At 51.0% G+C, this 14,966-nt stretch overlaps 1 protein-coding gene across 3 annotated transcripts in view; it reads right to left on the bottom strand.

Annotated features, from left to right (window-relative positions):
- Actl8 (actin like 8) overlaps positions 1-14,966 on the bottom strand; it is a 55,077-nt gene that overhangs the window by 5,213 nt on the left and 34,898 nt on the right. The window lies entirely within an intron of this gene.

Raw genomic sequence — 14,966 nt, 5'->3', positions numbered from 1 at the left:
CCAAAAAACACAAAAAAAAAAAAAAAACTGTAAAGGGCCGGAACGTAGCTTAGTTCAAATGCCCTGAGTGCAACACCTCAGGCCACTTTATCAAAAAAACAAAACCGCAAAATGGACCATAGCATCCTATACAAAACCCCAACTAGAAACTGCTAAATTTATAAAAGAAAACAAAGGAGGAAAAAACACCGTGACTTTAAGGAAGTTAAGTTTTCTCAAACACAAAAGCCTGATCCATAAAAGGCCAGCCTGACGAAGTGGGCTTCATTAAACTCAAGCACGTTTGCTTTTTGAAGGGCACTGCTCGGAGACTGAAAAGACATTCCCTTCTCATCGCAAGGGGAGATTTATGAATCAGACAGCTGATTTAAAAACTTGACCGAGAAACAGAACTCTTGAAACCCAGTAACCAGAGAAACACTCCAACTTTTAAATCGAGTGAGAAAGACTCACACCGTCAGTTTACCAGAGCCGACACAGGTGGTAGCAAGCACCGGAGACACTGAGCATTGTTAGTCAGCAGGAAAATGGTGCAGACACTTTGGGAAATGCTGTGATGGTCCCTTAAAAAGTTGAACACAACCTCCCGCATGTCCCAACATTTCCACCCCAGCGTACTTATCCAAGAGAAATAAAAGACTGTGTTCACAGAGAAATGCTCCACACCCCAAAGTAGACGTAACCCGACTACCATCCAACGAGGATAAAACAAGTTTTATCCGATGGAATATTACTCAGCAGTGAAAAGCAACCAGCTGCTGACGCACACAGTGTCATGGGTAGGTCTCGGAGGCAGGAAGCTGAGTGAACAAAGCCACGTACCAACGGACACATACTGTGTGATTCCGTTCACGTGACAGTCTAGAACTGGAAGAGCTGGAAGGACAGAAACAGATGGGTAGCTGTCACCAGCCAGAGGTGATGAGAGAAGGTGACCTCAGGGGTCACGGGAATGCGAGGCAATGACAGAACTGTGCTGTGTCCTGAAGGAGACTCACAGCCCAGAGGGGAGCCCTGCAGGGAGGCAGCTCCGCCCCAAGGCCACACTGGGCTGTCACCCTCCAAGGACACACAAGCTCTGCCTCCACTTCCGTGGGCGGCCACTGCAACTGCCCCTCACTATGGAGGGTGACAGCTGCTGTCAGGCCCTGGCCCCGGGCTCCCTGCCGTCGCCAGGCTGCGGTCAGGTTAGGCCTCCCCGCCTGCAGCGAGCTCTGACAGCAGAGCCTGGCAGAGCAGTCCCCTCGCCTGCGGGCAGGCTGAATGACGGAGCGCTGACACTGCATTAGCATGGTGACGGGGCACGGGAGGCCTGGGTGACAGGCCAGGATGCAGCTCTGCCGCCAACTCCCTCCTCCCACCGCCAGGGCAGTGGCTGCTGCGGACCGACGCAGGCGCCCTCGCCCGGCACACGGAGTCTCCGCAGACAGCGCTGGGAGCCCCACTGAGGCTGTCACTGGGGCTCTCCCTGGAGGGAGTGAAGGTGGAGGTTTCCAGGCTGTGGCCCCAAGGACCCAGACGGGAAGCGCGAGGGAGGCGGCAGGGCCCTTCCTCCCCAGGAAGGAAGCTCAGACGGTCTCGGGAGCCAGCGCCGAGGGGACACCGGCCGCCTTTTCCCCTGCTTTTCGTACGCGTGCAAGTGCGTTACGCAGATTAGTGGGTCCCCCTGGCAGACGTGCGTGTGGACTACATCACTTTAATCACTTCCCCTCCGCCACCCCCAGTTTCACGTTTGGGGGCCCGATGTGTCGGTGTAGAATGTATTTTGATGGTATTCACGCCCCTACTCTCCACCCCTCCTCCCTCATGCCCTCCCTCTCCCTGCCCGTCATCTAATAACAGCCTCCCTTCCACTTTCATGGCATCTTTTTTAGATCCCACATATTAGAGAACGCGTGAGATTTGTCTGAGTCTGGTTTATTTCGCTCAGCATGATGAGCTCCAGGTCCATTCATTTTTCTGCAAATGATAAAAATCTCATTCGTTTTCTGTGGCTGAATACACCTCCATTGTGTATATGTACTTTTTTTTTCTAATCCATCCATCTGCCAGTGGGCACCTGGGCCGGTTCCACACCGTGGCTCTCGTGAACCGTGCCACAGTGCGCGTGGGTACGCAGGTCTCCTAGGGAAGGCCGGCGTTAATCCCTTCCGGGGAATTTCCGTACTGACTTCCGCAGTGGCTTACTCCCCTCCCACCGGCAGTGTGCAAGGCCTCCTTTCTCCCCCTGCACTCTTGCCAGCGTTTGCTGTTCTCTGTATTCTGCGCGACAGCCACTCCGACAGGGGCGCGAGGGAATCCCAGTGTCGTTTGGCTTGGCGGGCGCCTAATGGCCGAAGATGTCCAGTGTCCGTCCATGCACCCCTGGCTGACTGTACATCCTCTGAGAAGAGTCTGTTCAATTCTCGTGCCCATGTGTCGATTGGGCTGATTTTTTTGGGGGGGTATTAAGTTTCTTGAGTTCTTTATATATGGTAGATATTAATCCTCTGTTGGAAAAGTAGCTGGCAAAGATTTTCTCCCATTTCATCGGTTGTCTCTTCACTCTGATTATTGTTCCCCTTGCTGTGCAGAAATGTTTTAATTTGCTGTAGTCCCCCTGGCCATCCTGCTATTATTTCCTGCGCTACCGGAGTCCTATTTAGGAAGGCTTTGCCTGTGCCTATGGCTTCAAGTGTCTCCTATGTTTTCTTTGAGCAGTTTCAAAGTTTCACGTCTTATACCTAGGTCTCTGACCCACTTTGAACTGATTTTTGTACAGAGAGATAGGAAGTTTCCATTTTCTGTAAGTGGGTATCCTGTTTTCCCAGAATCCTTTCTTAAAGAAGGCGTCTTTTCTCCAACATATATTTTTGGTTTCTTTCTCCAGAATCAGATAGCTGTCACTGGCTTACATGTCTATTTCTGTGCTAATACCATGCTGATTCTGTTACTGTGGCTTTAGAGTAGCATAATTTGAAGCCAGATGCTGTGAAGTCTCCAGCATTTCCCTTGTTGTTGGGGTTGCTATTCTGAGTCAGTTGTTTCCATATGAACATTAGGATTGTTGTTTCTAGATCTGTAAAGTACACTGTTGGTATTGTGAAGATATTTTGGGGCAATAATGGCCATTTTAACAACAGTAATTCAGCCAATTCATGAACATGGAGGTCTCGCCCTCTTCTAGTGTCTTCAATTTCTTTCTTCAGAACTCTGGAATTTTCACTGTCTCTTTGGTCAGATTGATCCCTAGGTATTTTTTTAAGCTGTCATGAATGAAACTGTTTTCCTGATTCCTTTCTCAAGTAGTCTATTATTGGCATATAGAAAAGCAATTAATTGTATATTGATTTTATATCCTAGTACTTTGTTGAATTTATCAGTCCTACAAGTCTTTGGACAGAATCTTTAAGGTCTTCTGAGCATAAGATCATATAATCTGCAAACAAGGATAGTTTCACTTTTTTCTTTCCTATTTATACCCTTTTTATTGCTTTCTCTTGCCTAACTACTTTAAGTCACTGTAGGCATTTTTACAACCAATCCCTATATACCAAGAACTATCCTAGACTGGTACGATTTTTTTTCTCCTTCTGCAATTTAGGTGCTACTAAGAAAGACTGTCGGTAAGCAGTGAATCAAACACAGTTCCTGGGGGTGGTTAATACAGTAGGGGAAAGCAAGAACGGGTGAGGGGGCCTGGGGACGTCCAAGGCCCAGGGGCATGGGGTTATAGTAGGTGGGGCAGTCACAAAAGGCCTCTCTCGAGGGTGACACTAAGCAAGCAAATGGACCACGGATACCAAAAGCAGCATTCTGCACCATAAGAATAAACAGCAACTGCAAAGGCCCTGAGGACAGGAGGACCAGAGGTACGCTAGGAAGAGCGGGGGCCCAGTGTGGTGAAGGGAGGATGCTGGTGAGCCTCTCTATGGTGCTCACAGATGTGGGGACCACGGAGGGCAGAGCAGAGTCACAACAAGATCATTTGGGCTGAACAGAAGAACAGACTGTAGTGGGCAGGGCAGAAGGAGAAGCAAGGGAGGTGGACAGTGCCCGGAGCCCACAGTAAGGAGGAGGCAGCCACAAAGAGGGTGAGAAGCGCTCAGATTCTAGCACACAATCTGTGGATTCTGTGCTCATGGGTTTGCCTAAGAGTGGCCTGAACGTACTCGGTAAAGCAATGCGCCTGCCCTCGACGTAGGTGGGCTTTGGGTCATCGTTCCCTAAGCCGCACTGCATTGGATATCACAGTCCCAGAGGACGTGACGTCCACAGGAGGAGGTGTGGAGCTCATGCGCACAGACTACACTATCTTACAGAAGAGACCGGGCATCTGCAGCTTTGGTGTCCCAGGGGGTCCTGAAGCCGACCTCCCACAGGTCCCCAGAGAGGGCTGTACCGAGAAAAGCTGACACACTGAGACACAGGCGAGGACTCCGAGACTTTAGCCCGCAGAGCCAGAAGGACAACGTAGTCATTAGTGAGCCGGAAAATACTGGAGAGGAACGGGCTAAGTGTGAGACACCTGCTAGATGTGTGAAGACAGATGTCTGTGCTGAGACAGAGGATCCCGGACGGAGAAGGCTGCAGCGGGCCTGGTGCCGGTGCAGACTGGACCCGGCCTGAAGAAAGATCGTGAAGAGGACCAGCAGGGAGGACAAGGGGGAAGGAGGGAACCCAGAGAGAATGGTGAGCCACAGGCCAAGCCAAGAAAGTGTCCAAGAGGGAGCCAAGTGTGCTGAGGGTCGGGAGGAAGACGGAGGCATCCACTGGATGGGGCAACGCAGATGTCTTTGGTCCCCTTGGCTGGGGCAGAGACGCTGGAGCGGTGGGGACACAGCGTGTCAAAAGGACAGGAGAACGTGTCGAAGACCGGGGGAGAGCTCTACAGCTGGCCCGGCCTGCCAAACCCAGAAGTGTTTGAAATCAGAGCACACAGCCACCAACACGGCGTGTGTTCTGACCCTAGATCTGGGCAGAGAAAAGGACCCTACGTCCACGGCCACCGTGGAGGAACGCTCTCCTTCCTGGAGAATAAGACTAAAACTCTGGACAAAAACACACACCTGAGGACACTGGCGGGGAGGCTGAATGAAGAGGAAAACAAAGCCTGGAGTAGCAACTGCCCGCGCTGAGGCCCCCACTGCTTTCCCCAGTTCCTCTCCCAGGCTGACCTGGGCAGGGTTCCAGCCTCACCCCGGAAATGACTGGCAGCCAAGACAGAGAACACCTGGACTCCTGGCCCTGCGACCAGGCAGTGCGGTCAAAGTGGAGCAGGAGAGTGGTAGAGAGAAGGGAGCAGGCAGGGCCAGGAGCCGCCTTGGCACCAGGTGTGAGCGGGCTGGGTCCCGGCCTCTGAGCACTGACACAGGAAACCCCACCTCCCGAGGACAGGAGAGGATCACGGTGGAGCCAACCCAACACTCTGAGGGCTTCTACCAAGGAGACGCACAGCATAATGCAAGTGAGGGCACCTTACCCGAAATGCTTGGGACCACAAGTGCTCTTGATTTCGCTTTCTGTGAGTTTTGGAATATTTGCGTATATACAATGAGATACCACGGGGACGGGACCCTACTCCAAGCACAAACTTCATTCATGTTTCCTAGGTACATTATAAACACAGCTCCAAGGTAAATTTCATGTAAGTTTCTCATTTCACGGAAGAAACACAGTTTCACGGTGTGGAATTTTCCAAAATGTTCGGAGCGTTTTCGATTTTGAACTTTCAGATCAAGGACGCTCGGTTTCTATTTGAAATGTCCATTATACAAGTCAGAAGCACTCGGCGAACAAAGAACTAGGAAAATGTGACAGTTCTTAAGGAATAACCCAGAGATGACTGAGGTGCTGGACTTAGTACCAAAGACACTGCAGCACCGTGACAAGGCTGTCTGTGATGCAAAGTAGAAACTCTCCAAACTGGCAGAAGGATAGGAGCAAATTGTGCACCCGATAAAGGACTTATACCTAGAATCAAGGACCATGAAATATCAGTAATAAGAAAAAAACTAAATGGGCAAAAGATTTAAATGGTTCACCAAAAAGTGATACAGAGAGCACCCAAGCATGTGAAAATGCTACACGTGGTTAGTCCTTAGGGGCATGTGAATTACAGCGGACCCTCGAGTCATGACCAGCTTGGTATATGAACTACTTGGGTTACAACCAAAATTTTAGTTTTAACTTATGAACAAAGTTTTGAGTTACAACCCAAATGCCAGCCACTTGTGGTGCCAGATGCAGATTTAACTCTTAAAGAGATCTGGAAGGAGCAAGACAACATCCCTTCCTGTGTGCGGTTCACTGAGAAATCCTGGGCCGATGTCTAAGGCCACTGAGATCTGCCTGGATACAGGAGAGGGACTTGGGAGGCTGTGCAGAGAGAGGGGCATGGTGGAAATACTGAACCACGCCAGGATGGGAGGAATCTGGGGGTGATGGAGTTGTATTACATCTTGATTATAACAGTCATTCCATACTAGCATGTAATTGTCAAAACTGAGAACATCAAAAAAAAATCTTACTGCAAATAAAATTTTCAAGTGAATTTTATTTAACTATTTTTTTGGTGCTGAGGATCAAACCCAGGGCCTCAGGCATGCTAGGCAAGCACTCTGGCATTGAGCTGCATCCCCAGGCCTAAAGTAAATTGTTTAAAAAAATATTTCTATAGTAGATGGTAATAGTTTGTCATAGTTCAAATCTGAAGCAGGGTTACATTTTTCAAGTTAAATCTCTAGGATCTGATTCCAACACCGAGATTTTCAAAGAGAATATCCTTGATTTTAAAGTGACACATAAAGTATTTACAGGTAAAATGTCACGGATTTACTTTCAAATAGATCACGAAGGAACCGGCATGTGTACATAGAAACAGCGCCAAAAGCAAATGCAGTCAGAGAGTGAGTGGTGAAAACAGGTGAAGAGCACTGGAGGACCCTGAAATCTTCTCACACCTCCTCCAAGGATGAAGGTTTTAAAATGAAAGGCTTTTACAAAAAGAAGAGAGGGGTTAGAGGAAATGAGGCGGGGAATGCAGACAGCTCCGAGGCACTCTGGGTAAAGGGAGGCGAAGAAAAACAAGAGCTGCAGAGAGGGGGCACGGAGGTCTGGGGTTTGTAAAATGAGGAATAACACAGTAGGCTTTTACGCCAATGGCAATAACCCAGTGGAGGGCAAAGCGGAATAAAACCAGAATAAACTACACTAAACCAGACCCAACATCTCTTCCCCCTCCTCCAAGTTCCAGGTCCCAGCCCCGCCCGCCTCTGTCCTCTCTGCCTTGGGACCACCGCCCACTCCCTCGGTCCCCGTTGTGCGCTCTGCCCACAGCACCAGGCCCAGCTGCGTGTCATCCTCTGGCTCAGCTTCCCTGAGCACCCCACACCCTGCCACGTCACTTTCACAGCCCGTCACCACCACCCGTGACACTGTGTGCTGCTGGCTGCTGTCCGCTCCCTGACACCGCGGGGCCCATGGCTCCATAACTGTATTCTACTCCCATATTCCCAGCACATAACCGGCATGTGTTTGTGAAGTCAGTCGGTGCTGAATGAATACATTTTTTAAATACGTTGCTTTGCTGGCAGCACGAGGGCTCCATGTGACCCTGCTGCCAGGTCCCTACACACACCCCTCTCCTCTGGGATTCTGGCCACTCTCCTGCCCTAGCCCCTCAGCAGCAAGCACTGCCCACAGGATGAAGTCCAAACTCAGATCCAGCTGGAGCTCACAACCCTTTCCGTGTCCCCACACCCCAGAGCAGGAGCCGTGCGGGAGCATTTGCGACAGGATTATGTCAAGTCCCCTTCCACCGCCACTCAGGTCTTTAAGATCCAGTCCAAGCCTTTACCCCGCAAAGCTTCTAACTCAACAACTTCCAGATGGGAGCTCCTGCCTGCAGGACCACAAACACGGAACACCTGAGGGTGCTGACGGGTACCGGGCCAGGTCCTGTCCACTCTCACCTCACTTAATCTGCACACCGGCCCAGTGGCCAGGGCTCGGGTTGTGGATGGAGAAACCGAGGCTTAGAGAAGCAAAGGAATGGCCTCCAAGGCACCCAGTCCAGGGTGCCACCGGGCCTCAAATCCACGCCTGTGGTGGGTCCAGAGCCCAAGCTCCTCACTGCTGCCACAGCCCCCAGTGCGGACCTAGGCCCATCTGTGCTCTGAACTGTGGTTTTCAGGTGGCTGTAAGTACCATTCATAGGTGTTCGAAGGACCAGCAGCAGCATCCCAGAGACGCAGGGAGCAGAGCCTTGACCTGTGTCTGCTGCCTGTCCGGTGACTGCCTCCTGTGCCCCGGCTCTCCTCCCCCGAGGCTGGCAGCATTCAGGGGCTCTCGAGAGCTGGGCCACTGAGGTTCTCTCCCTGCCCTCGTGAATGGCTTTGTGATTTTTAATCACTCTCTAAAGCACCGCCCACTTACCCAACACCGGTCTACGTTCTCGCAGAACCACAGAGGCTTCCACAAGGCCAGCAGCATCACCCTGTCTTCCACCCCAGCTCACAGACATCACACCGCCTCTACAGCGCACTCCCTGCCTCCAGGCCCTACTCCTCAGCCCCTCAGCCCAACAGGTCTGTGAGGGAGGAGCTATTAAGTGACATCAGTTTCACATAGAAGAAAACGGAGGCACTGTGAGAAAACTTATCCCAGCCTCCCCAGCTATTAGAGGCTGGGCTGAGGTTTGAACCCAGGTCCCTGGCTGCAGGGTCTTTATCCTATTGATGCTGTGGTTCTAATCCCTGGAGGGTTGTGACTATGCCAGATTACACAGCCAAGGACAATTAGGGCAGCAGAGGAATTAAAGCTCCTAAATTGAAGGGGAAGAGGATCTGGATTATCAGTAATCACAAGAGACCTTCAAATGCAGAAGAGGTCACAGTCAGGTGTAAGATGTGGAGACGCTGCAGGCTTGGACAGAGGAACAGGTTGTGCGCTGCCGGAAGCTGAGAGAGGTGAAGTAAGAAGAGGGACACGATCCTGACCACACCTTGGTTTTAGTCCGGCTCTGTTGTCACATTCAGGGCTCCCAAGTTCAACCCGTGTGAAGCCACAGCGATGTGGTGTCTGGTTCCAGCAGCCACAGGAGACTCGCCCCGGGGTTCCACGGTCACAAGGCAAAGCCCCAGCCCACACACCCTGCCCTTGCCCCCGTAGGAGATTCACCTGCATTGCTCCTGAGCTTGTCCAGCCACAGGTGCAACCAGACATTTGATCCCAAAGCCAGATGGGACTGCTTTCCTGCCAGTCAGGAACCAAGGGGGAGGAAGAAGCCAGGGATCCATCGGGTCCTGCCCGCCCAGCGGCCATGCAGCCCCATCCAGCAGCACATGGGGCCTCGCCACCAAAGTCCTCCTGGGGCCCAGGTGAGCCTGCTCCTCCCAAGAGCACCTGTGTCCAGGGAAGGGGCCTAACAGGGGAAAGAGAGGAAGTGGGAAGAGAAGCAGGGAAAAAGAAGAGGTGAGAGAGACATCAAGTCTGCATGAGGGTAAACAGGGTTTTAATTACTCCTTTTCTTAACCTCATTGTACCTTGAGGTATTTTAACATTACTCTCCCTGGCAGGAAGGATTGATTGATTGTCTCTTGGCATTCAGAAACCCTGATTAATGTAAAACTAACCAGTCGTTTTGAACTCTGGGGAATTAATCACTTAAATGTGGGAATTACTCAATAAACCATTCAAACATGCAATAAACCAAGCCATTAAAAATTAATCGCTCGACATCCCGGCCCTGTAAACAGGGCTAATAAGATCCTGGCAGTCTTGAGTAAGAAGGAAAAGGAGGTTAGAGGAAAGCACCGCTGTTAGCCTGCTGCCCCCAAGGTCCAGGGTGGACAGGCCAATGGCAAGACACACATCACGATCATCAGGTCACTGACATGCGATCCCTGGGTCCTTGAATTCTGGCCGAAGGACCAAGGCTGGTGAGGAGCAGGGAGCTCTCACTGAGCTGCTAGGAGGAGGTGGCAGGTGTCCTTGGGCTACAGCCTTCAGCAAGTGTTTACTGACAACCTACTAGGTGCCGGGCACTGTGCTGAGCTCTGTAGGCACCGCCATGAACACGGAGATGGTGATGCTGGTGTGTGTGTGTGTGTGTGTGTGTGTGTGTGTGTGTGTGTCATTACAAAGAGATAGAAAATATATTTGTTTCATAAAGCACTGTGTGTAAAGAACAATAAAGCAAAGGATAGGAGTAGAAAATTATGACAAAGAACAACTTCAGGAGGAAGTGCTGTTTGACTGAGACTCAGAAGAACTAAGATGACGAAGAACACTGTGACCGCAAAAGGCATTAACCCTGATGGGAGGGAGAAGTGAGGCCCTGGAGGTCTGGGGTTTCTCTGGGTGCAGGAAGCACAGGGCATCCTTAGAAAATCCTATGAACCCCAGCTTGGGCCCCCAGGGAGCTGTCCAGACACTGAAGGTTTCTGAGCAGCCCTGGGGTGGTTCATGTGGCTCCTGCACGCAGAATTATGACCGCTGAAGGGTTGAGGATGGAGGGTGAGGATGGAGGATGGAGGTAGAACCGGAAGCAGGAACAGCAGGTAGCCGTCAGGGTAGCCACTGGTTCCCTTATATCCTGGTTGGCAGCACATCTCACTTTAGACTTGTCCTTCCCTCCTTCCACGTGTGACTTGGATGGGACTTACTTATTCCACACTCAACTGAGAGGCACGTCCCAACCCTCTGTGGACAGTGATTGGCTCATAGAGAAACATGTCACCCACAACAAGCCAATGAGATGAAGAGACCTTCACTGAGGGCTTCTGGGAAAGAACCATTTTTTCCTCTCATCACTGTATGTCCCCACAGAACCACTATCTGTTGTTTAGCCCATGATGTCAGTTCCAAAACTACTCAGTCATGGCTGTTATGTGGCAACAAGGTAAGGATAAAGTAAATCTGTGAGAAAAAGCAAAGAGAGCCAAGAATATCATGGAGCAACAGCACCTGACATCATGAACTTCTGGACCCAGGACAGGCCCCCACCCACCCAAGGTCCGGCTCCCACTCAGCCCTGAGGTACCTTCCGGGGGGAGTTGCTACTGCTGCTTCTGTGCTTTGGAGAAGTGGCCCCGCCACAAGGTCCACATGGGAAAACCTGCCTTTCTCTCTGCTTCGAGACTGCCCTGAGCCACCACAGCCCCCAGACGGCAGAATCAAGCAGATACAGACTGCAGCTGTGTGCTGAGCCCAGCTAAACCTCTACCCGCCACAAACCGATTTTCCCAGGCGTTCGTCACAGTGGTGAGAAGATGACCACAAGCTACCAGAAGCTGATAGGGAGACAAGGTGGCCGAGCCCCACCACAGGGAAATGACACCCGAAAGAGGAGGTGTGGGGCATGGCAGAGGAAAAGCAGGCAGCGCTGTTTCTTCTTGTCCACGTTGCTCTGCACCGCTCACACGTTCAAAAACCCAGAAAAGCTCCCAAAAGTATACAAAATTCCAGTACTGATTTCAAAAGAAAATCTGAGCAGACTAAATTAAATGATAACCAAAGCACTTCTACCTCCAAAGGTCTCAACGCCTATGGCTTGCTTTCTACCAAACAGATTAGGTGACTTCTACCAAATGGATTATCCTTAGCACAAACAAAATAGAAAAAAAAAAATAAAGTTCACAAACTCATTCCATGAGGTAAGTATGAGCTGAATTCCAAAACCGAATAAAGGTAAAAAGAAGCAAAAGAAAAACACAGGCCCACTTCACTTGGGAACATATTCACAACAATCGAAAATACAGTGCCAGAAACCAAGTCTAAGAGTTGATGAAGAACAAACAAACAGGATGGGGTGGAGCTCACCACACTGTAGTTTCCTTGCATGCTTGAGACCTGGCTTCCATTCCCTGTGCTGCAAAACAACAATCACTACACAAACAAAAAGCAATCTGGCACAGAGGCGATAGGGCTACAGGCACGGGCCGGAGGCTCCACCAGCTGTAGTTTACTCATTTGGTGCTGGGGCTGGGACCCAGGCCTCTACCACTGAGCTCCACTCCAGCCCCTACTAGCTATAGCATCTTCTTCAGACCAAAGAAAGAGGGGACCCAGGCCTGTGCCCTAAGTCCCGCCTGCCACTGAGTGCACACACACATACAAGCACACACTCACACTCACACACACGCTTCAGGAGCCGGAGCTCAGCGCAGTCCTAACCCAATGTGCACCCTCCACTCACACCGTTCCTAGAGAAGCACCTGCCCCAGCAGCCCCTGCTGGCTTCACGGGGACAGGAGCAGCGAGTCCAGATGCCGGCCAGCGTCCTGTCTACGCTGCAGCCCACACCGGAAGGGTGCCTCTGGCACTGCAGGAGGACCTGCGCCACAGACACCTGCCAGTAAGGGGAAGGACAAGTCGGCCACCTGGTCACACCTTGCCCTGCACACATGGACAGCAGTGGCAGGCGCGCCCCTTCCTCCTCCCGCTTGCCCCCACTGTGGGGTAGCAGAGGTTCCCACGAATGGGCCAGAAGAGCACAGGGCTCACAGCAGCTACGGAGGCCCTGCAGGGACAAATAAGCCGCATGGCCCACACTCACAGAGGCCCAGGGCCACTTGTCACAGCTAAGTGCCTCTGCCAATGACTCACACTGGTGGCCAGGTGCCCTGGGAAAGCCACACGTACTTTCAAAGGCTGCATAAAGTTAAGCTTTAAATAACTTTGATTTAAAAATTTATATTGATCTATGCTTCACCTTTGAGTGTTTATAGATCATTCTCAATTGCAGATGAAAAATGTTTGATAGCTTGAGAAATTCGTTTTTAACATTTACTTCAACTGCTGAGTGTTAACAGCTTCCGTTTATATATTTGAACATAATTAGGTTGCATTTTTAATCCTTTCGATTAGTATTGCCAGTAAAGCACAAACTCAGTCTTGATAACATCAACATTTAGTTGTTATGTTGAATTGAAGGCAAAAGATTAAGTTTTATGGAATAAACAGGATTTATGAGTCATCTATAACATTGTTACCCGTCCAAATAGCTCGTGTTTATCCATGGAATGACGAAATGGGCAGTAATAATTCAATCCGGTCGTCTTGGTGTCTTTGTAGATGGCACCTTTCATCGAGGTCTAGTTCATCGGACAGGAGGATAGAATACATTTTATTGGACAGTTTGCTAGCCTTTTAGAACTTTATTTAGAAATGTGTCCACTTACTCTCTTCTCCTGGCCCTGCAAATGTAGAACTGGGTCCGAAAGGCTGTGTGACTTTGGGCGCATTCATCGGGCCCTCTGTGCCTACTCTGTGTCATCTTTGAGAAAAAAAAATAGTGGCTAAAAGGGCCTTTGGAAGGCACCCACGACACGCCAGGGCACGTGGGAAGAGCTACGGAAGGACCTCCAGGCAGAGGTGTCAAATGCATTAGGTTATATTCAACATCTAATTTATTTTCTAAAACTCAAGCAAGAAATCGAAGAGCATTTCCAGAGTCTGAGAAATGCTGCCGAGTAAAACCGACGGCGAACACCACCCTCCAAGGTATCTTAGCCGGGTCCTTTTTAAGACTGGGATGAAGGCAAGCAAGCCTGCCTGTCATGCTGCTTTTCAGTACCCGCTGGGGTCCTGGCAAACGCAGGAACCGAAGAGCGGGATCATCAGGAGAGGGGAGGGAGCGCCACCAGTGCTCCCACTTGGAGCGGGGTCACTGAGTACAGAAAAGCCCTGCCAACTCTGAACACGTACGGAGGGATGAACTTAAAAATTAATAGCATCTTCCACACCAGCTGTAACCGGCCAGAAAACACAACAGAAAATGAAATGCCATTTGGATGGTCAATTAAAAATATATCAGCTTTTAATTGACCTACATGCCCAAGACCAGAGAAAAAATTTAAATTATTAAAATGACAAGGAAAAAACCTAAATATCACGCTCACATCGTTCACACGTTAACTGCCCCAAAGTCACGTCGAAACTTTAAGACAGTTTCAATAATAATTACAGCGGGGACACTGGAGACTTTCGTCAACTAATGCTAAAATGGCCCTGTCAGAGGAGAAGGCCCACAGCTGCTCAGGTTAGAAGAGGGAGGGAAGTTGGGGCTTGGGAATGACAGAGGTCCCAAAGGGGCCACCAAGAAAACCGTAGAGTTCGTGAACAGAAACAGAAGGCAGAGGGCCTGGTGAACCCAGAGGGGAAACCTCTTGGGGTGGGGAGGGACAAGGGGACCTGGACACCGGGCAGAAGGTCCCACTGGGTGGCGGCAGCAGAGCTGATCCCGGTGTGGATGGGACCCGAGCCTGGCTTCACCATCCAGTGCACACAAAGGAACCCAGAAGGGCTCCAGTCCTCAGTCCCACGGCGAAGACAGCAGGCGAAGGGGAGAGGCGGCGGGAGTCCTTCCGGTCCTGACGAAAGAAAGGCCTTTTAAGAACGACACGGCAAACATCCCCTCACGCACAATTTCTACGGCCAAAGAAAGAGACAAAAGAGCATAAAAGTGATGGATCTCTGCCGGCAGAAAGCACGGTGCATTTAACAGAAATACATCAAACTGCAGGAGATGCGGGCAGTGTGTAAAGTGACAGCAAGGAACTTAGACGTGAACAAGAAAACATGTGGCGAACATAAGAAGTGGAGCCAGGGCCCGGCCAGCCAGGCGGCCGGCGAGTCCTTGTCACGCGCTTCACCATCAGGTCAGTGGACCCCGAAAATCACGGTGCCAGGGAGGCGAGAGGAGGCCCGGGCTGCTGGAAGAGGAAGACCCGCAGGGGTCAGCAAGGCCAGGCGATGCTGCCGTCCCGTGTACCGGCGTCCACCCCCTGGGACTATGGCCAGTCCCAGCACTGATCTCGGAGCTGGACACCAGAGAGGGGACCCACACAGGTGGCACCCGGGAGACTCAGCAATGAGGACGCCCGCAGGGAAGGCCTGCTTGCCAGCGGATGTGGCCGTAACAGGACGTGGCTTCCCGTGAGACACTCGTGTCGGGACAGAGGCAGCACGTGTGTCCCCGGGGA

The sequence above is a fragment of the Fukomys damarensis genome, unplaced genomic scaffold (assembly GCF_012274545.1).
Source record: "Fukomys damarensis isolate Sample0158 unplaced genomic scaffold, DMR_v1.0_HiC HiC_scaffold_23, whole genome shotgun sequence".
Taxonomy (NCBI): domain Eukaryota; kingdom Metazoa; phylum Chordata; class Mammalia; order Rodentia; family Bathyergidae; genus Fukomys; species Fukomys damarensis.
Note: the sequence above shows the minus strand (reverse complement) of the source record. Positions and strands in the feature narration are given on the sequence as shown.